The sequence below is a fragment of the Heterocephalus glaber genome, unplaced genomic scaffold (assembly GCF_053883595.1).
Source record: "Heterocephalus glaber isolate CG9 unplaced genomic scaffold, H.glaber_assembly_v1.0 deba00001561, whole genome shotgun sequence".
In the NCBI taxonomy this organism is placed as follows: domain Eukaryota; kingdom Metazoa; phylum Chordata; class Mammalia; order Rodentia; family Bathyergidae; genus Heterocephalus; species Heterocephalus glaber.
The window spans coordinates 4,096,884-4,118,942 of NW_028258349.1; the positions used below are offsets into that span (position 1 = coordinate 4,096,884).

General features: G+C 37.5%; 1 protein-coding gene across 12 annotated transcripts in view; it reads left to right on the forward strand.

Annotated features, from left to right (window-relative positions):
* LOC101704620 (olfactory receptor 10J3-like) overlaps positions 1–22,059 on the forward strand; it is a 475,677-nt gene that overhangs the window by 303,690 nt on the left and 149,928 nt on the right. For 4 of the 12 annotated variants that reach the window (XM_087190972.1, XM_087190974.1, XM_087190971.1 and 1 more), the window contains 3 exons: positions 1,392–1,461; positions 3,085–3,173; positions 8,942–9,032. The gene's annotated coding sequence lies outside the window, so the exon portion shown is untranslated. Of the gene's footprint in view, positions 1–1,320; positions 1,462–3,084; positions 3,174–8,941; positions 9,033–22,059 lie in introns of all 12 variants that reach the window. The other 8 variants (XM_087190978.1, XM_087190979.1, XM_087190982.1 and 5 more) reach the window with 4 other exon arrangements.

Sequence of the window (22,059 nt, forward strand, 5' to 3'; positions counted from 1 at the left end):
GCTTGAATCATCCACAAACCACCCTCATTTCTTTTAATGGAAAATTGTCTATAATGAAACTGGTCCCTGGTGCCAAAAAGGTTGGGACTGCCGATCTACAATGCATTTGTGGTGTTCTCTTCTGGGATTACTTTGCTAAGAGTTTCATCATGAATGGATGCTGAATTTCTTGAAAGGCTTTTTCCATATCTCTTGAGAAAATGGTATGGTTTTCATTTTATTTCTGTAATTGTGGTGAATTAGACTGATTGATTTTAAAGTGTTAACCCCAATTTTTATTCCTGGAAAAAGTCTAACATAATTATGATGCATAACCAGGTTGAAATATTGCTCTGGCCTTGTCAGATTTTGCTATTAGATTGTGTTCTTACCAAACAAATTGAAAAAAATTCCCTCATTTTTATTCTCTGAAGAAGTATTTGTAAAATTGTGTTTTTTTTAATAGTGGTCATCTGGGCCAGATATTTTCTTTGTAGAAGGAGTTTATCATGCAGTATGGTCCCTTATCCACAGAGATATGCTTCAAGATCACAGATAGTGTCAAGGCCTATATTTCTCCCTATATATCATGCCTATGATAAGACTTAATTTATAAATTAGGCACAGTAATAATTAACAACAATAACTAATAATAAAATAAAACAATTATAACAATATAGCTTAATAATTGTTATGCAAATGTGGTTTCTCTCACTATATCTTACTGTACATTTACCTTCTTTAAAGGAAGCCAGTCTGTAGGCTTCTGTCTGGCATAGCTGAATCACTAGCATCACTACACTCACACTTTGGGCCATTACCACGTAAAATGAGGGGTATGTAGGCACAAGCACTGTGATGCCATCACACCTGATCTGATAACAGAGTTGGCTACTAAGTGACTAGCAGGTGGATTGCATGTACAGTGTGTTGGATGAAGGAATGGCTCGTGTCCTCAGCTGAACAGGGTGGGATGGTGAGAGATTTCATCATACTTCTTAGAATCACAAAATTTAAAACATATGAATTGTATATTTTTGGATTTTTTTTAAAAAATTATTTTTTGTGAGTACATGTAGCACATAAATGATTGTATTCCTGTTATGTATGTAATACATCTCAATTCTTTTTTCATCACCTCTTTCCCCCTCCCTCCATCTCTTGGTCCCCTACCCATTTGCAAAATATCTATGTCCCTATTTCTTATTATCTATCTTTTATTTTGCTCATTATTTATATTTTGGGTTTGTCATATAGGAGAAACCGTATGATATTTAAGCATGTGTGTTTGATTAATTTTGCTTAAATGATGGTCTCAAGGTGGATCATTTTTGTCTACAGATTCAAGTTTATTCTTTATGGCAGAGTGATACTGGGATGTGTGTAATAAATACCACCTTTTCTTTATCCAGTCATCTGATGATTGACATATAAGCTGCTTCCAAAACTCAGCTATTATGAATTGTGCTGCTATGTAAATAGGTATGTATGTTGCTGCAATGTGATGTCTTTAACTCTTTCAGGAATTATGTAGAAGAGGAATAGCTGGGTTGAGTGAATTAATGATTTTACTTTTTCGAGGAATCTCCATACTGATTTCCAAAGTTGTGGTACTAGTTCACATTCCTGCTGACAATGTAGAAGGGCTTCTTTTTCCCCAAAGCCTTGGCAGCATTTGTTATCATTTAATTTCTTGATGATAGCCATTCTTTCTGGAGTAAGATGGAAGAATGGGCAGAGATGTCAAACATTTTTTCATGTATTTTTTGACCATTTGTACTTCTTCTGAGAAGTGTCTATTCATTCAGATGCCCACTTTTTTGTAGCTACTAAGGATGTTTATTTCAGTGCTATTTTTGTAGTCTAATAATTGCCCATTTTTGTTTGGGTTTTTATTGTGGGGGAGGTGTAATTTTTTTGAGTTCTTTATATATTCCAGATGTTAGTCTCTTTCTGAGGAGTAGCTGGCAAAATATTTTTCCCATTCTGTAGATTCTTTACTGGTTCCTCTGTTACACAGGACATGGCCCCAGTTGACCATAGGTAACTGAAATCATGGAAAGCTAAAGTGCAGATCTGAAGGGGATGCTATATACATTTAATTTTCTTAATTTTAGATAATTCAGATTTTCTGTTTTCTAGGTTTATCTCATCTAAAAAGTTTCAAATTTCTGATGTAAATTGTTTATAGGATCTTTATGATTTCTCATATGTATATAAGGTCATGACTTTTGTTTTTCTGTGTTCTCTTTATTTCTTGATCTGACTGGTTGAGGCTTATTAAGTTCATTAATTTTTTAAAAGAAAAACCTCTTGGCTTTGTCAATCTTTATTTTTCTTTTTAAAACTTTTTATTTTTAAATTCTTTTATTGGTACATATTAGGTATACAACACATTTACATTTGTCATTGGGAACTTGTACCTTTACATGATGCACCTTGGTTCTTATTTTTTTCCCATTCCTAGCCCTCCCTTCACGTCCTCCACCCTTCCCTATTTACAAAGACTTTGTTTCCATTTTTTCCTTTTCTCATCATTTTTCCTTTCCCTTCTTTCCTTTCCCTTCTTTCCTTTCCCTTGCCCCTCCCACTACCCCTACCCCTTTGGACCTTTTCTTCCTATTTCGCATTATCAATTATTGATTCTAATCACTGGTACATTTTAGGTATATAATATAATGACATTCATCATTGGAAATTTGCACCTTTACATAATCTCTCTTGGCTCTTATTTTTCACCCTTCCCATGCCCTCCCTTCAACGCCTCAACCCCTCCCTATTTACAAAGACTTTGTTTCCATTTTTCCATTTTCTCATGTTAATTCCATTCCCTTCTTTCCTTTCCCCTACCCCTTCCACTTCCCCTTCCCCTTTGCCCATTTTCTTCCTATTTCACGTTATCTATTATACCTTTTAGTCCTTATTTACACTTTCAGTTTCTCACACCAGAGAAACTATTCAGTATTGATAAATACGTATCCTATTTATTTCACTTAAGAGTATTGCCTCAATGTGCATCCATTTAGCTATAAATGTCTCCAATTTCTCATTTTTTATGGCTGAGTAGAACTCCATTTTATTAAAAAACTGCATTTCTTTATCCAGTCTCCAGTTGATGGGCATTTGAGCTGTTTCCAAGTTTTAGCTATTACAAATTGTGCTGCTGTGAACATGGCTGCATATATATCACTATGGTAAGATTCTTTTTTTTTTTGGTACCGGGGATCGAACTCAGGTCCTTGTGCCTGCAAGGCAGGCGGAGAAACTACTGAGCTAAATCCCCGGCAAAGGATTATACGAGTTACAGGTTTTATTTATTTATTTATCTATCTATTTATTTATTTATTTATTGGTACCGGGGATCAAACTCAGGTTGTTGTGCTTGTGCAGCAGGCAGCGAAACTACTGAGCTAAACGTGTCATGATTCTTTTAATTCTTTGGGGAAGATATCCAGCAGGGGAATATCTGGGTCAAATGGGACTTCCAGTCTTACTTCTTTGAGGTATCTCCATACTGATTTCCACAGTGGTTGCACGAGTACACTCCCACCAGCAGTGGAGCAGGGTTCCTCTTTCACCACAGCCCCGCCAGCATTTGTTATTGGTGGATTTCTTGATAGCAGCCATTCTTTCTGGAGTGAGGTGGAATCTCAGCATTGTTTTCATTTGCGTCTCTCGAATAACCAGTGATGTTGAAAATTTGTTCATGTATATATTTGCTATTTCTACTTCTTTGAGAAATGTCTGTTCATTTCAGATGCCCATTTTCAGATTGAGTCTTTGAATTTGGGAGGTCTGATCTTTCTACAATCTTTATACATTCGAGATAGTAGGTCTTTGTCTGAGGAACAGCAGGTGAAGATTTTTTCCCACATTATGGGTGGTCTCTTCACACTGCAGGTCCTTTCTCTTGCTGTTCAGAAGCTTTTTAATAAGAAGACATCCCATTTGTTGATTGCCTGTGCTAGTTCACGGGCAACTGAGGTTTCATTCATAAAATCTTTTCGTACACCAATATCTTCAAGAGTTCTACCTAACCTCTGTTCCAGCCGGTTCAGTGTTTCTATTTTAATATTTAGATCTTTAATCCATTTCAATTTTAGTTTAGTGCATGGTGAGAGATATAGGTCTAGTTTTAATCTTTGGCAAGTTGAAACCCAATTTTTCCAGCACCATTTATTAAAGTGACTATCTTTCCTCCAGTGAGGGTATTTGGCTACTTTATCGAAGATGAGATGGCTGAGTGTGTCTGGCATTGTTTCTGCATCTTCTAATCTGTTGCACTGGGCCTAAGGTCTGTTTCTTTGTCAGTACAATGCTGTTTTTATCACAGTATCTTTGTAGTATAGTTGCAGGTTGGGGATTGTGATACCCCCTGCCATGTCTCTGTTACCTAGAATTGCTTTTGCTATTCTTGGTCTTTTCTTGTTCCAAATGAATTTTTGGATTGTTTTCTCAAGAGCCATGAAGTATGCTGCTGGGATCTCAACTGGAATTGCATTAAATCTATATAGCAGTTTTGGAAGTATGGGCATTTTCACTATATTAATCCTTCCTACCCAGGAGCAGGGGATGTCTGTCCATTTTCTGATATCATCTTCAATCTCCCTTTTCAGAGTGCCATAGTTTTCAGAGAAGAGATCTTTGATTTCTTTCATTAGGTTGATTCCTAGGTATTTCAGATTTTTGGATGCTATTGTGAAAGAAATTATTGGCCTTATTCCTCTCTCAGTGAATCTGTTATTCGTGTAGAGGAAAGATATAGATTTTTGTGTGTTGACCTTGTATCTAGGTACTCTACTGAATTTGGTTTTTAAGTCTAGAAGACTTTTGGTGGAGTTCTTGGGGTCTTCTATATAGAGTATCCTGTCATCTGGAAAAAAGAACAGTTTGACTTCTTCATTTCCTATCTTTATTCCTTTTATTTCTTTCTCTTGTCTAATTGCCATGGCTAATGTTTCCAAAACTATATTGAACAAGAGTGGTGATAGTGGACATCCTTGTCTTGTTCCTGATTTTAGTGTGAAGGGTTTCAGTATTTGACCATTTAGAATGATACTGGCTGTTGGTTTTTCATAGGTGGTTTTTATCAGTTTGAGGTAGAGACCATCTATTCCAATTTTTGGTCGTGTTTTTATCATAAATGCATGTTGGATTTTGTCAAATGCATTTTCTGCATCGATGGAGATAACCATATAATTTTGGTCCTTGGCTCTATTGATATACTGTATTGCATTGATTGATTTGTGTATGTTGAACCATCCCTGCATCCCTGGGATGAATCCCATTTGATCAGGGTGTATGATCTTCTTGATGATCTTCTGCATTCTATTTGCCAGTATCTTATTAAGGATTTTTGCATCCATGTTCATTAGTGAGATTGGCCTATAGTTCTCCTTTTCAGTTGGGTCTTTCTCTGCTTTGGGGATCAAGGTGATGCTTGCTTCCAGGAATGAATTTGAGAGTATTGCTTCCCTTTCAATTTCATTGAAGAGTTTAAACAGTAGTGGCAGTAGTTCCTCTCTAAATGTCTTGTAGAATTCAGCAGTGAAACTATCAGGGCCCGGGATTTTCCTAGTTGATAAGTTTTTAATTACATGTTCAATTTCGTTGGTTGACATTGGGTTGTTTGGAATTTTTAGGTCTTCTTCATTCAACTTTGGTAATTCATATGTATCTAGGAATCTGTCCATTTCTTCTGTGTTTTTCATCCTATTGGGGTATAGGTTCTGGAAGTAGGTATTGATGATCCTCTGTATTTCTGGTGGTTCTGTTGTAATTTCACTCTTTTCATTCCTAATTGCATGATTTGGGCCCTTTTCTTTCCTTTTTCTGATAAGGTTGGCTAAGGGTTTATCAATTTTGTTGATTCTTTTGAAGAACCAACTCCTGGTTTCATTGATTTTTTTGTATTGTTCTCTTAGTCTACATTGCATTGATTTCTCCTCTGATCTTTATAATTTCCTCCCTTGTATGAGCTTTGGGTTTGTCCTGCTCTTCTTTCTCTAGAAGCTTGAGGTTCAGCATCAGGTTGTTTAATTGGGCTCGTTCTGTTTTCCTAACATGCATATTCACTGCTATGAATTTCCCTCGTAAGACTGCTTTCATTGTGTCCCACAGATTCTGATATGTTGTATTGTCATTGTCATTTAATTGAAGGAACTGTGTGATTTCTTCTTTAATTTCCTCTGTGACCCATTGGTTATTCAGAAGTGTATGTTCAATTTCCACATGTTTATGAAATTTTTTGAGTTTCTTTTGCTATGGATCTCCAATTTCATCACACTATGGTCTGATAATATACAGGGGATAACTTAAATTCCTTTGCATTTACTTAAATTTGTTCTATACGCGAGTATGGGGTCTATTTTGGAGAACAACCCATGTGCAGCTGAGAAGAATGTGTATTCTGATTTTGTGGGGTGGAACACTCTGTAAACATCTGTTAAGCTCATTTGTTCAAGAGTTCGATTGATTTCTAGTATTTCATTACTTATTTTTAGTCTAGTTGATCTATGTATTTGTGACAGTGGGGTTTTGAGGTCTCCCACAACAATTGTATTAGTGCATATATGACTTTTCATGTCTGTTAGTATTTGTTTTATATTGCTGGATGCACTAGTGTTTGGTGTATAGATATTTATGATTGTCATCTCTTTCTGTTGGATTGTTGCCTTTACAAGAATGTAGTTTCCTTCTTTATCTCTCTTAATCAATTTTGGTTTGAAATCTACTTGATCTGTAAAGAGGATGGGTACTCTTGCTTTTTTTCGGGTTCCTGTTGCATGGAGTATTGTTTTCCCCCCTTTAACTTTCAGTCTAGGAGTTTCATGTTGAAGTAAGTGTGTTTCTTGTATGCAGCATATTGTTGGATTTTGGTTCATGACCCATTCTGCCAGTCTATTTCTTTTGACAAGTGAATTGAGACCATTAACATTGATCGTTATAACTGAAACGTATTGACTTTCATTGTCATGACTCTTTCTTTTTGTTGGGTTCTCCCCACTTTACATTTAATTTCTTGTTGCACCTGATGGGTTCATTCTGCTTTGCCTCCTGGGGTTGTGATCCTCATTGTCTGTTCCTAGGATATTGTGTAAAATTTTTTTGGAGTGCTGGTTTGGTATTCATGAATTTCCTAAGGTACTCTTTGTCATGAAAGTATCTTATTTCTCCATCCATTTTGAAAGATAGTTTTGCAGGTACATCAATCTTGGTTGGAGGCTGTTTTCCTTTAGGGCTTGGAATACATCACTCCAAGCTCTTCTTGCCTTGATGGTTTGTGTTGAGAAGTCTGCTGTAATTCTGATGGGCTTTCCTTTGTATGTGATTTGTTTCTTTTCTCTAAGTGCTTGTAGAACATTTTCTTCCATTGAGTTTCTGGAATGTTAACAATTATATGGCCATGTGTAGATTTTTTTTTGATCAAGGCTATTTGCAGTCCTATATGCCTCACTCATCTGCATGTCAAGTTCTTCTGCCCTCCTTGGGAAGTTTTCTGCCATTACTTCTGTGAAGAGATTTTTTTTTTATATCATCTGCACTCTCTCCTGTTTCTTCATTGACTTCAGTCAATCTTATGTTATTCTTCTTTGCATTGCCTAGCAGCTGCTGGATTGATTTCTTGTGGTCCCTTTCAATTTTGAAGCAATTTTTCTTTTCCTGGTCACTAATTGCAGTTTTATCTTCTATATCTGAAATTCTGTCCTCACACTGGCTCATTCTGTTGTGTAGACTTTCAGTGGTGTTTTTCATCTCCTGGAAACCTGTTTGCATCTGTTTTATGGATTTCATTTGTTTCCTATGTTGGGATTCCATCATGTTCCTCAGCTCCTCTCTAGATTTATTAATCATGTCTTGCACTATGAGCACAATCTCTGCTGTTATCTGAGAAATTATGTCTGATTTCATTTTTTCCGGATCCTCTTTTGTTCTGAGTTCAGGGAGTCCAGGTGATTGAGTATCAGAGTGTTCCATCTCATTTCCCTTTGAGGTTGCTGTAGGTGATCTGAAAGTCTTGTTTTGAGACTTATTTGCATGTCTTCTCATTTCAACCTGGGGGCGGGTGGGGTTTGTTGTTGGCACCTGTGTGGCTCACCTCCTGTGAGCTGGGAGGAGTGAGACAGTGGCTCCGAAGCTCCTTCCTTTGGGTTGGGAGGGGCAGGACAGATCTCAGCCTGGAAGCCCCTTCTTCTGGGCTGGGAGCGGTGGGATGGGGAGCAGTGGGATGGAGAGTGGCCCGGAAGCCCATTCCTCTGGGCCGGGAGCAGCGGGATGGATGGTGGCCCAGAAGCCCCTTCCTCTGGGCCAGGAGCGGCGGGATGGACAGCAGCCTGGAAGCCCCTTCCTCTAAGCCAGGAGCGGTGGGTTGGCTTTGTCAATCTTTATGTTTGCTTTCTATTTGTCCAATATTTGTATTTGTTTTATTACAGTATTTTCTTTGGGTTTAAATTGCCATTAGTTTTCTTATTTATTGATTTATAAACCTTAATTGGAGCAAAATTACAGAGGCATAAATGATTAATTTTAGTCTTCTTTTCTAACATATGCATTGAAAGCTTTATAATTTCCTATAATCACACTGTAACTATATGTGACAAAATTTTATATGTCCTACTTTTATTAAATTACTTGAATAATTATTTTCTAATTTTCAGTGAGGTTTTTTACTCATTGGTTGAGAAATATGTCTTAATTTTAACACATAACCACAGTTTTTAGCTTAATTCTTTTATAAATTGAGAACACATACTATATATTTTTAATTTTTCAGAGCTTTGCTTTATGGCTTTGCACATGACCAATTCTGGAAAACGTTTGTGTGCACTTGAAAAAAATGTACATTCTGTAATTTTGTGAATGTGAGGTGTTCATATGTGTAAATAAATTCCATCAAATTTGCTAGTGAGATGTTTAAATTTTCTATATTCATACTGATATTTATGTCTACCTGTTTTATCAGCTTCCAAAAGAAGTGTGTCAAAGTCTCCCATATTGATGCTTCAGGCAAGGCACAGAAGCACAATGAGAACTGCTGGATCAGAGATGCTCAGGTAAAGATAATGCATGTGACTGGTTTGATAACCTGTATGGATGGATGACCTATTTCCTAGGGGGCTGCTCCTACACAAGCTCAGATTATTCAGGAGAGTGTGAAACTGGTACAGCTAAGGGAAGAGAAAAATATCTTAGGTAAACTGGAGTCATATTTTTCTTTTTTTTTTGGTACTGGGGATTGAACTCGGGTCCTTGTGCTTGAGCAACAGGCAGTGAAACCACTGAGCTAAATCCCTGGCCCCTGGAGTCATTATTTTTCAAAGCTCCACGAGATAGAGCTTGAAAAAAGGGCCAAAATATAGAAAAAGAAATTTTTATTATACTCCTATTTTAACAGACTAAGGTTCATATCTGCTACCTAGAAGTACAACAGAAAGCATCCTAGATTTTGAGAGACTTAATTACCAGTGCAATACTGCAAATAAATGTGTGCTAAGCAGTGCATAAGTGAGATGTTTTGGAAGAAATCATTATAGCAAGTACCAAGTAATGAACTAAAAACCATTATGATGTCTTTATATATTTACATCATAGGGAATCTGAAGAATTACAAGACAATCCTGTTAACAGATTACATTCTGTAGGTGTAAAATCCTGCAAAAATATCTTTTTCAACCCCAGAATGATCACGTCAGCCTTTTCTGCTTTTTCACCTTTAGTAGGTGGACAAATAAGCTGCTCGTGGAAATTGCATTTTCTGCCACCCTCCTCTAGCCAAGTGGGTTTGTATAAACACTGCTATTTATCAACTTTTTATGAGCCCAAAGAAAAGAAAATTAAAAAGGACAATAAGTAAAATTTTAAAGTAACAATTTATTTAAGGAAAACACTGAAGGAATGGCCTGAGACCATGGCTTAGTAGTTTTGTAGTATAAAAATGTGTTTTTAATTTAATAAAGCAGTAATAAAAATAATTTCCCTTTAAAGATGTATTATCAAAATTTAACAAAACAGGAAATTTTGCTAATCACTGGAAAAAGTTATGTTTCACTCACTTCCCTGAGGAGTCTCTGAGGGTTATGACAGGTGACTCTTAAAGGCTTCTTTGCAGGTACATGGGGTTGATCTGCTGCTTTTCCAGTACTTGGTCACAGGGTCTCTAACAAGGAAGGATTAACTACCCAGTAAGGGAGGTGTTCTCTGAGGGTGGGAGCTGAATTTGCCTTGGAGAAGTATGGATAAGAAATAGAAATAATGAATGAACTCTTATCAGAGAAAGCCCAGAACCAAAAAGGATTAAATAGCAGTAGGACATCAGAGTTGATCTTATTCTCCCCAAGAAATCATCGATGTCTCCAGTAATGCAGCTAATTCTGAAGAGTTAAGTGGAATGTCTTTTTCTCATATCTGATTTAATTGTTATTTATGAGAAAACTACTGTTTATTGTTCATAAGTGTAATTTGGTCAAAGTTAACTTGGCAAAAGGAACCAGCTGGGCCACAACTGTATGAGAGGGATAAGGAAACAGGATCATAGAACTCACATTCACAATTTTTTCTGGCTTCACCAATCCCTCTCATGAGAGCCAAAAATACTGAGTAGTGGAGTTGAGTGGCTTGAATTTGTAATATTTGTGAGGAAGATCCAAAGTGTGAAACCTGTTGTAGTGAGTGATGGCATTTTGGAGATAAAAGATGAAATTATAATTGAATAGGTGGCTGCATGCAGAGGAGGAGAAGAGGCAAGAGAACAGAGCAGTGGTCTGATTTTTATCTTTATTTGTCCTCCTTAGGAATTTGTCTGATTTGAGGGAAAGAATTTTCATGCCCTTTATTAAACTAGTTTTGTAATGTTTGGTAGTAAACTCACAGTTCACTAGAGGAGACAGCCCACCCCTGCCCTTTTTATGGTCTCTTCCTTTTATCTTTTATCTCAACTCAGGAGCTGAGATGTCTGTGCACTTATCTTAACTTCAAATATAATCTTATCTATTCTTCCCCTGATGCATGCTGGAGTTTTCCTGTCATTCTCTTTTTTAGTATCTCTATTTCATTATTTTCTATTAAATACCAACTCCTTTTCCTTATAGGAAAAAGACATCTTAACCACCTTTCCTGTTGAAAAAAGCTAGCAGTTTTATAACAAAATTTTCATTATATTCTTAAGATACAGGCTGCAGGCTGCATGGGGTGTACTGTGTAATCCTCAAACATTTTTTAAATTCTTTTATTGGTACATTTTAGGTATATAATACATTTACATTTCTCATTTGGAACTTGTACCTTTACATGAAGTATCTTAGTTCTTATTTTTTCCCCATTCCCTACACTCCCTTCACCCCTCCACCCTTCCCTATTTACAAAGATTTTGTTTCCATTTCTTCCATTTCTCATAGTTTTTCCTTTCCCTTGTTTCCTTTCCCCTACCCCTCCCACTTCCCCTACCCCTTTGGACCTTTTCTTCCTATTTCATATTATCAATTATTCATTTTAATCATTGGTACATTTTAGGTATACAATATAATGACATTCATCATTGGAAATTTGCACCTTTACATAATCTCTCTTGGTTCTTATTTTTCCCCCCTTCCCCTGCCCTCCCTTCAACCTCTCCATCCTTCCCTATTTACAAAGACTTTGTTTTCATTTTTCCATTTTCTCATATTAATTCCATTCCCTTCTTTATGTTTCCCTTCCCCTTTGCCCCCTTTCTTCCTATTTCACAGTATCTATTATACCTTTTAGTCCTTATTTACACTTTCAGTTTCTCATACTAGAGAAACTATTTGGTATTTACATATGTGTGTCCTGTTTATTTCACTTAAGAGTATCACCTCAATGTGCATCCATTTAGTTATAAATGTCTCTAATTTCTCATTTTTTATGGCTGAGTAGTACTCCATTTTATAAAAAAACCACATTTTCTTTATCCAGTCTCCAGTTGATGGGCATTTGGGCTGTTTCCAAGTTTTAGCTATCACAAACTGCTCCTATGAACATGGGTGAACATATATCACTGTGGTATGATTCTTTTAATTCTTTGGGGAAGATTCCCATTAGGGGAATAGTGGGGTCAAATGGGACTTCCAGTCCTAGTTCTTTGAGGTATCTCCATACTGATTTCCACAGGAGTTGCACCAGTCTACACTCCCACTAGCAGTGGACCAGGGTTCCTCTTTCCCCACAGCCCCCCGAGCATTTGTTATTGGTTGATTTCATGATAGCAGCCATTCTTTCTGGAGTGAGGTGGAATCTCAGAATTGTTTTCCTTTGCATCTCTCGAATGACCAGTGATGTTGAACATTTTTTCATGTATTTATTTGCTATCTCTACTTCTTTGTCTGAGAAATGTCTGTTCATTTCAGATGCCCATTTTCAGATTGGGTCTGTAAATTTGGGAGGTCTGATCTTTTAAAATTCTTTATAGATTAGAGATAGTAGAACTTTGTCTGAGGAACAGCAGGTGAAGATTTTTTCCCGCATTGTGGGTTGTCTCTTCACACTGTTGGTTGTTTCTCTTGCAGTGCAGAAGGTTTTTAATAAGAAGAGATCCCATTTGTTGATTGTTTGTGCTAGTTCACGGGCAACTGAGGTTTTGTTCATAAAATCTTTTCCTACACTGATGTCTTCAAGAGTTCTACCTAACCTCTGTTCCAACTGGTTCAGAGTTTCTATTTTAATATTTAGATCTTTAATCCATTTCAATTTTAGTTTAGTGCATGGAGAGAGATATAGGTCTAGTTTTAATCTTTGGCAAGTTGAAACCAAATTTTTCCAGCACCATTTATTAAAGAGGCAGTTTTTCCTCCAGTGAGGGTGTTTGGCTCCTTCATTGAAGATGTATGTGACATTGTTTCTGCACCTTCTAATCTGTTCTACTGGTCCTCAGGTCTGTTTCTTGCCAGTACCATGCTGCTTTTATCATAGTAGCTTTGTAGTATAGTTTCAAGATGGGGATTGTGATACCCTCTGCTATGTCTGTGTTACCTGGAATTGCTTTTGCTATTATGGGTCTCTTCTTGTTCCAAATGAATTTTTTGGATTGTTTTCTCAAGGTCTGTGAAGTATGCTGGTGGATTTTTTTTTTTTTTTTTGTACCAGGGATCAAACTCAGGGCCTTGCGTTTGTGCAGCAGGTGGTGAAAGCACTGAGCTAATTCCCTGGCCTGAGTCACTGGGATATCAATTGGGATTGCATTGAATCTATATAGCACTTTTGGAAGTATGGCCATTTTCACTATATTGGTCCTTCGTACCCAAGAGCAGGGGATGTCTGTCCATTTTCTGATATCATCTTCAATCTCTCTTTTCATAGTGCTGTAATTTTCAGAGAAGAGTTCTTTGGCTTCTATCATTAAGTTGATTCCTAGGTATTTCAGTTTTTTGGATGCTATTGTGAAAGGAATTGTTTGCCTTATTTCTCTCTCAGTGAGTCTGTTCATGTAGAGGAAAGCTATTGAGTTTTGTGTGTTGATCTTGTATCCAGCTACTTTACTGAATTTGGTTATTAAGTCTAGAAGACGTTTGGTGGAGTTCTTGGGGTCTTCTATATAGAGTATCATATCATCTTCAAATAATGACAATTTGACTTCTTCATTTCCTATCTTTATTCCTTTTATTTCTTTCTCTTGTCGAATTGCTATGGCTAATGTTTACAAAACTATATTGAACAAGAGTGGTGATAGTGGACATCCTTGTCTTGTTGTTGATTTTATTGTGAAGGGTTTCAGGTTTGACCATTTAGTATGATATTGGCTGTTGGTTTTTCATAGATGGCCTTTATCAGTTTGAGGTAGAGAACCATCTATTCCAATTTTTTCTAGGGTTTTTATCATAAATGCATGTTGGATTTTGTCAATGTTTTTTCTGTATCTATGGAGATAACCATATGTTTTTTGTCCTTGTCTCTATTGATACAGTGTATTACATTGATTGATTTGCATATGTTGAACCATCCCTGCATCCCTGGGATGAATCCCACTTGATCAGGGTGTATGATCTTCTTGATGATCTTCTGCATTCTGTTTGCCAGTATCTTATTAAGGATTTTTGCATCTATGTTCATTAATGAGATTGGCCTATAGTTTTCCTTTTTGGTTGCGTCTTTCTCTGCTTTGGGAATCAAGGTGATGCTTGCTTCCAGGAATGAATTCGGGAGTATTGCTTCCCTTTCAATTTCATTGAAGATTTTAATCAGTAGTGGCAGTAGTTCCTCTCTAAATTTCTTTTAGAATTCAGCAGTGAAGCCATCAGGACTCGGCCTTTTCTTCGTTAATAAGTTTTTTATTACGTTTTCAATTTCATTGGTTGATACTGGGTTCTGTATAATTTTTAGGTCTTCTTCATTCAACTTTGGTAATTCATACGTATCTAGGAATCTGTCCATTTCTTCTGTATTTTCCATTTTATTGAGGTATAGGTTCTGGAAGTAGGTATTGATGAGCCTCTGGATTTCTGCTGGGTCCATTGTAATTTTATCCTTTTCATTCCTAATTGCATGGAATTGGGCCTTTTCTTTCCTTTTTCTGATAAGGTTGTCCAAGGTTTTGTCAATTTTGTTGATTCTTTCAAAGAACCAACTCTTGGCTTTATTAATTTTTTGTATCATTCTCTTAGTCTCCATTGAATTGATTTCTGCTCTGATCTTTATAATTTCTTCCCTTTTATGAGCTTTGGGGTTGTCGTGCTCTTCTTTTTCTAGAAGCTTGAGGTTTAGCATCAGGTTGTTTAATTGGGCTCATTCTGATTTCCTAATATGTGCATTCACTGCTATGAATTTCCATCATAAGACTGCTTTCATTGTGTCCCACATATTCCCATATGTTGTATTGTCATTGTCATTTAATTGAGGGAACTGTGTGATTTCTTTTTTAATTTCCTCTGTGACCCATTGGTTATTCAGAAGTGTGTTGTTCAGTTTCCATGTGTTTATGAAATTTTTCCAGTTTCTTTTGCTATGGATCTGCAATTTCATCACACTATGGTCTGATGATATACAGGGGATAACTTAAATTCCTTTGTGTTTACTTAAACATGTTCTGTGAGTGAGTATGCAGTCTATTTTGGAAAACAACCCATACGTAGCTGAAAAGAATGTGTATTCTTATTTTGTGGAGTGGAAGACTCTGTAAACATCTGTTAAGTTCATTTGTTCAAGAGTTTTATTGACTTCTAGTATTTCATTACTTATTTTTTGTCTAGTTGATCTATCTATTTGTGACAGTAGGGTATTGAGATCCCCCACTACAATAGTATTAGTGCATATATGACTTTTCATGTCCATTATTATTTGTTTTATATAGTTTTATATAGTTTATATAGTAGTGTTTGGTGCATAGATATTTATGATTGTCATCTCTTCCTCTTGGATTGTTCCCTTTACAAGGATATACTGTCCTTCTTTGTCTCTCTTAATCGGTGTTGGTTTGAAATCTACTTGATCTGTAGAGAGGATAGCTACTCCTGCCTATTCTCAGGTTCACCTTGCATGGAGTATTGTTTTCCACCCTTTAACTTTTGGTCTATGAGTTTCATTTTGAATTAAGTGTATTTCTTGTATGCAGCATATTGTTGGATTTTGCTTCTTGATCCATTCTGCCAGTCTATTTCTTTTGACAGGTGAATTGAGACCATTAACATTGATGGTTAAAGCTGATACATATTGAGCTATTACTCTCATGACTTTTTGATGGATTCCTCCCCTTTACATTTAATTTCTTGTCATCCCCAATGGGTAAATTCTGCTTTGCTTCCTGGGGTTGTGATCCTCAATGTCTGTTCCTAGGATATTGTGTAAAATTTTTTGGAGCGCTGATTTGGTATTCATGAATTTCCTAAGGTGCTCTTTGTTATGAAAGTATCTTATTTCTCCATCAATTTTGAAAGATAGTTTCATCAATCTGGGTTGGAGGCTGTTTTCCTTTAGGGCTTGGAATACATCATTCCAAGCTCTTCTTGCCTTGATGGTTTGCATTGAGAAGTATGCTATGATTCTGATGGGTTTTCTTTTGTATGTCATTTGTTTCTTTTCTTTAAGTACTTGTGGAACTTTGTTCTTCTGTTGGGTTTCTGAAATCTTAACAATTATATGCCTATGTGAAGATTTTTTTTTGATCAAGGCTATTTTAAGTCCTATATGCCTCACTTATCTGTATGTCAAATTCTTTTCCCCTGCTTGGGAAGTTTTCTGTCATTACTTCTGTGAAGAGTTTTTTTTATGTCATCTGCACTCTCTCCTGTTTCTTCATTGAGTCCAATCAGTCTTATGTTATTCTTCTTTGCATCATCTAGCAGCTGCTGGATTGATTTCTCATAGTCCCTTACAATTTTGTAGCAATTTTTCTTTTCCTGGTCACTAATTGCAATCTTATCTTCTATATCTGAAATTCTGTCCTCACATTGGCTCATTCTGCTCTGTAGACTTTTAATGGAGTTTTTGATCTCCTGGAAATCTGTTTGCATCTGTTTTATGGATTCCATTTGTTTCCTATGTTGGGATTCCATCATGTTCCTCAGCTCCTCTCTAGATTTATTAATCATGTCTTGTGCTAGGAGCACAATTTCTCCTGTTATCTGAGAAATTATATCTGATTTCATTTTTTCCAGATCCTTTTTTGTTCTGAGTTCCGGGAGTCCAGGTGATTTAGTATCAGAGTGTTCTATCTCATTTCCCTTTGGGGTTGCTGTAGGTGATCTGGAAGTGTGGTTTTGAGACTTTTTTATGTGTCTGCTCATTTCAGTGGAGGGGGCTGCTATCGACATCCATGCGGCTCAGCTCCTCTGGGCTGGGAGTCTTGGAACAGTGGCCTGGGAGTGCCTTCCTCTGGGCTGGGAGCCGTGGAACGGTGGCCTGGAACCCCCTACCTCTGGGCTGTGAGCAGTGGAAAGGCGGCCTGGATGCACCTTCCTCTGGGCTGGGAGTGGTGGAACAGTGGCCTGGAAGTGCCTTCCTCTGGGCTGGGGGCGGTGGAACCTCCTCAAACTTTAACATTGAGAATTTTCTTTGAATTTTTGTAGTGAACTTCTTGGATTCTTGTAGGTTTATTTATTTGTAAGCTGCACAGTTTATTGTGCTAAGATATAAATATTGAAATACCAAAAATAGAGTATTTAAATAGAGTTCAATTTGAAACATGCAATCTTTGGTGATCTGTTATGGAAACTGTAAATAAAGACCGTGCTTCTCAGAGTTAGGAGTAGCCATGTTACCACATTCTGGTCAATAGGTCAATATGAATGGAAGTGAGGTGTGAACTGACAAGTCATGGCCTTATAAGGAAAAGGTGTGCTGTTTCCTTGCTCCTTTACTTTTTGTAGGATGGATGAAGGTGGGGCTTCCATAATAGGTATTATGATAAAATCCTCATGAGTATATCTAGAAAAGAAAACAGAAAGACTCAGGTCTCCAAATTCTAGTCACCACACAGCACTAGGCTGTTTGGAGGGACTAAAATTCTTTAAAGCCAGTATTATTTGGGAATCTCTGTGCTGTAAGACCTCAGGTGATATTCTAAAGAATACAGTGAACTCTGTTCATAACTCATTTGACATTTATTCTTCTGTATTAGTCATCTTTTAAATAACTGGAACAAAAGACTTGACCCTCAAAACTTAAAAGAGGAGAGATTTATTTTGGTTCATGGTTTCAGTGGTTCCTATTCATGGTTGGTTGACTCCAAGGCGGAAACAACATGGAAGAAAGGCTGGGAGAAGAAAGCTGTTTACTTCATGGTAGCTGGAAGCAAACAGAGAGCAAGAGAACCAGAGAGAGGAAGAGTCTTGGGACAATAATAGACTCTTCCAGGTCATGCCTCCAATGATTCACCTTCTCCAATCAGGCTGTACCTCCTAACAGCACATTTAGCTGTGAACTCATCAATGGATTAATCTACCAATGAATTTAGTATTCCCATGACCCAATCACCTTCAGAAAGCCCCACTTCTGAACACATGAAGCTTTTGAGGGACTTTTTAGATCAAACTGTAACATCTTTTCAAAACAGAAATCTGATTTTGTTGTGGTGTATGGCTCTCTTACATGCCTGTGTATGTCTCAGTGGAAAATGACCTGTGTATCCCTAGCTCCATAGTCAGGGCTAGTCTGGAAGTGATTTCAGTGTCCTAATCAGTGAGATTCATTGAGTCAGACGCAGGCAATGACCAGCCTTGGTCCATGGTCTGAGAGGGAAGTTATGCTGGAGAACTTGTCAAGAAGAAGTGCCGCCCATTGGGTAAAAGAGCCTCATCTGCCCTCCTGTGCATGGAGCCTTATGTATCATAAATTAAAGTAGTGTTTCATTTTAAAATCTTCTACAGGAAGGTGCCACATGATCCTGTGCTTCAGACTGGAACCCTCTATTGATCTTTCCCCCTAACCCTTTATATTCCCCTTTCAAAGATATCACTTAAACACACATTTTTTCTTCTGTTATGGTTTCCTCATTTGTGAGAAGGACATTGACTTGAACTCTGAGGTCCCCACCATAGCTGCCATCAAACACAGCCTAATGGCCTTCAGATTAGAACTGGAAAAAGTTATTCAAGGCCCTCCTGAAAGGGACACCCTTGTATACATTCCTGATAACTGGTTTGGTCCTGAAAGGTGTTGTTACTTAATGAGATTTCAAGTCTTCCTGTCAGGTAATATTATAATAAATGCCCCTGTTTCTCTTTCTCAGTCATCCTCCTGATACAACACTGACTCAGGTATTTTGGCTCAGTGCTGGAGTGTATAATGGTCTTACAAATCATCACAACCTGATGTAGACATAACTAGACTTTCCACTGTCATTCAGAACATGCCCCATCCCCATCAGTTCAGGAATTGGTACCCATCTTTTCCAGTGCTTACAAATGTTTTAGAACATTCTCCTGCTCTTCAGAGGTCTAGGACTAGCTGGATATTCACAGAACAAACTGATGAGAGGCCCATCATTCTGGTGTAGTTTTTGACAGTGTTCTTTTAATGAATAATGAACAACCCAAACCTCTGAGACAGAAACTTTCAAAAGCCATGTTTATCCTTTATTGGGAAACATGTGTCTATATATCTTCATAGAGATGGCATACTCTGACCAATCCAAGGCAATTTGCTGCCCGAAGGAATGTTTTCAATTGTTCCTCCAAAGTTCTAAATATAATTATATCATTTACTGTATATATGAAAGGATTATTAAAAAGTTTATATCTCTAAAAACCTCTATCTGTTTTTGGAAAGTATTTGGACTCTGGGGGTGAAGCATGCTTTTTAAATGAAAATTTAAATTGGAACAAATATATGATGGCTGGTTTTTTTCTTATCTGTTTATACTCTCTTTTTAAGCCTAACTCTGAAAACTACTAATGGCACACCAAGTGCTCTAGGTTATTCTGGACTTAGAATATGGTGTATTGGTCATTTATCCATTTGTTTGATGTCATAGTCTGTGGCAGTTAATTGACTAATTGTCAACTTGAGTGAAGAATGCTCAGCTGAATTGAGTCAGGATGATTCTGGGTGTGGAAGACCCACTTAAAGAGGCTTGTTTTCCCAATGGTATAAAAGGAGAACGGGAGGGAAGGATTTCAGCTGATCTTCCTTGAAGGCGCTTCATTGCAGCTGCTTTTCTTCAGAAGAGTCAGTGGTTTATCTTCAAAGGAGCTTTGGCTGCTTTCTTTCTTTTGGAGAGCTTCAATTCTTGTCTTCATCTTGGATGTCATCTCTTGGTTTCCAGTGTAGATCCTTCACCCTTTTGCCTCAGACACTTCAGCTTTTGGCACTGGCCCTTGGGCCTTTCAGGGGCAGATCCTTTGATCTCCCATCTTGGACCCTTTGGCCTCCCAATACGGACTTGCATGGGATATTGCTATGGGCTCCAAGCCCTTGCCTAGATCCTCAGGTCTCCAGCTCACAGACAGACATCTTGCAGTCTTCTGCGTTTAACTCTAGTAAGCATTGAATAATACACACTCTAAATTGTCTAGATTGCTCATTATCATCACAATAATAAATGCATTAGAACCTTGAGACTCCAACGTGTTAAGCAATATTTAATATTTTCTGTTATACCATATACATTCGACCTTGTACTCTTTCCTAGAGTGTTCCTGAAAATGTGGGAATTTTCATTCGTTTCATGTAACAGTGGTAGATGCTTTTGTTTGAAGAACCTCTTTTAATTATGTTTGAATTTCTTATGTACCAGGAAAGCACAGAATAGGAAGGTGCCTATCTTAGTTTCCTAGCATCCTACCTCAACCCTTAACTCTCTCCCTCTCTTTCTTTCTGTTCTTTCTCTTTCTTGTCTGATGAGGTGATAAGAGCTGCCTCCTGGGGTGTCTGTCATCTAGCAGAGGTAGACATTAACTCATAGACAAAGTGTGAAGTAGGTGAGCAATGCTGTTTTCTCCCTGTCTGGAGCTCCCAGCAGCTAGCAGATCAGACTCAGGAGCCAGAGCAGCATTAGAGGCCGTTCTTCTTGGTCCCCTCACATATTCTCCAGAAATTTCTGGTTCATTATAATACACCTCAGTTTTAGGTAGCCATTAATGATGGTTAATTTTAACTGTCAACCTGATTGCTCTAACAGACTCCAGGAGAAGTGATTGGATTGTGACCGCACTAACTTCACATTGATGAGTTCATAGATGAATGAGCTATGAGGAAATGTGTTGGAAGAAATGGGTCAAGGAAGCATGTCCTTTGGGAGTTGTATGAGGTCCCTGACACTTTCCTCTGTGGCTTTTCCACTTTGTTGTGTTTCCTGGCCACCATGAAGAGAGCAGGTTCCACCGTGATATTCCTGCCTTGGAGCCACCTGACCTTGGACTCAAACCTCTCAATCTGTCAACTACAATAATCAGGAACAGGAAAGGTGACTTACACTGTCTTTGTAGTTGAGCCACAGAAGCTGATCTATTAGAGCATTTTATGGAAGGGATCTGCATGCCTTTCATAGACTTCATGAAAGCTAAAGGTGATTTGTGACCTTCTGCCTAGGACTTGGCATAGATACCAATTTATTTTTAGGGATTTTTTTTCCTGATAGCCTACCAATGTGAGGTAGCTAGGAAACTGTTCTAGTGGACTAGACCCAATTGGTCACTCAGGGATGAGTGTGGAGTTTTAGGTAGCATAGATAATCCTGAATTGGGACTCTTAACTGCATTGCTGTATTGCACAAAACTTCCAGGAACATAATTCACAGTGAATTTTATGGCAGTCTGGAGTACTAATTAATAGCAAAGATGTTACAGCCAGACTTGTGGGTTTGTATTCTGGCTCAGCTCCTTATAACTGTGTGATTTGGGGAAAGTTTTAAATCTTCTAGGTACCTCAGTTTCTTCCACCTGGGAATGGTATTAGTACTATTTATAGGAGTGTTATGAGGATTAAATGAGTTATTATATGTAATCATTTAGAACAGTACATAGCAAGGATAATATAATGTTTGTCTTTTGACGTGCTAAGGTTGTATTTTTGACCTAGTCGATCTGTGGATCCACCTGGGATAAGGTGAGGCTGATGAAGAAGCCTTCTATTATAGAAGAAATGCAAAGAGGAAGATTCACAAAATATTTGGCTTCTGATGCAATGGAATGATATAATAATTGAGTAACTTTGCAAGCCTGGTTACTCTGCTAGGAAGGAATTTGCTAAATTTTGTTAGAAGCAACTGCATTTCTCCTCATACGTACCTTACATCTTATCTGTCAGCCTTGGAAAAAAGTAAATCCTGAAATTTTCCCATAATGTGAATAAGTTATTTCTACCCTCAGTAGCTATTCCTTGAGGATTGAGTCCTGAAATAAAGCAAAGTGTGGAAAGACCCTGTTCCTTTTTCCATTTCAGGGACAGGAAGAAAATTAGAGATACAGAAGAGGGCTTGATATTTAACATGTAGGTGGGTCTTCAGCTCAGGGTAGGTAAGTGGAATATTTGAGAAGTAACAGTGATGTTAAAGACAAGGTACTCCTGCTGTAGACCTGATTGGAAAGTCAGGTGTCTGTCATGCAGGAATCTCCAGGCCAAGACTGGATAACCCAGTCTGGGTGAAAGAGCAGAGCAGTGAAGTCAGATAGAAAGAAGACATCATCGTATTTTCAA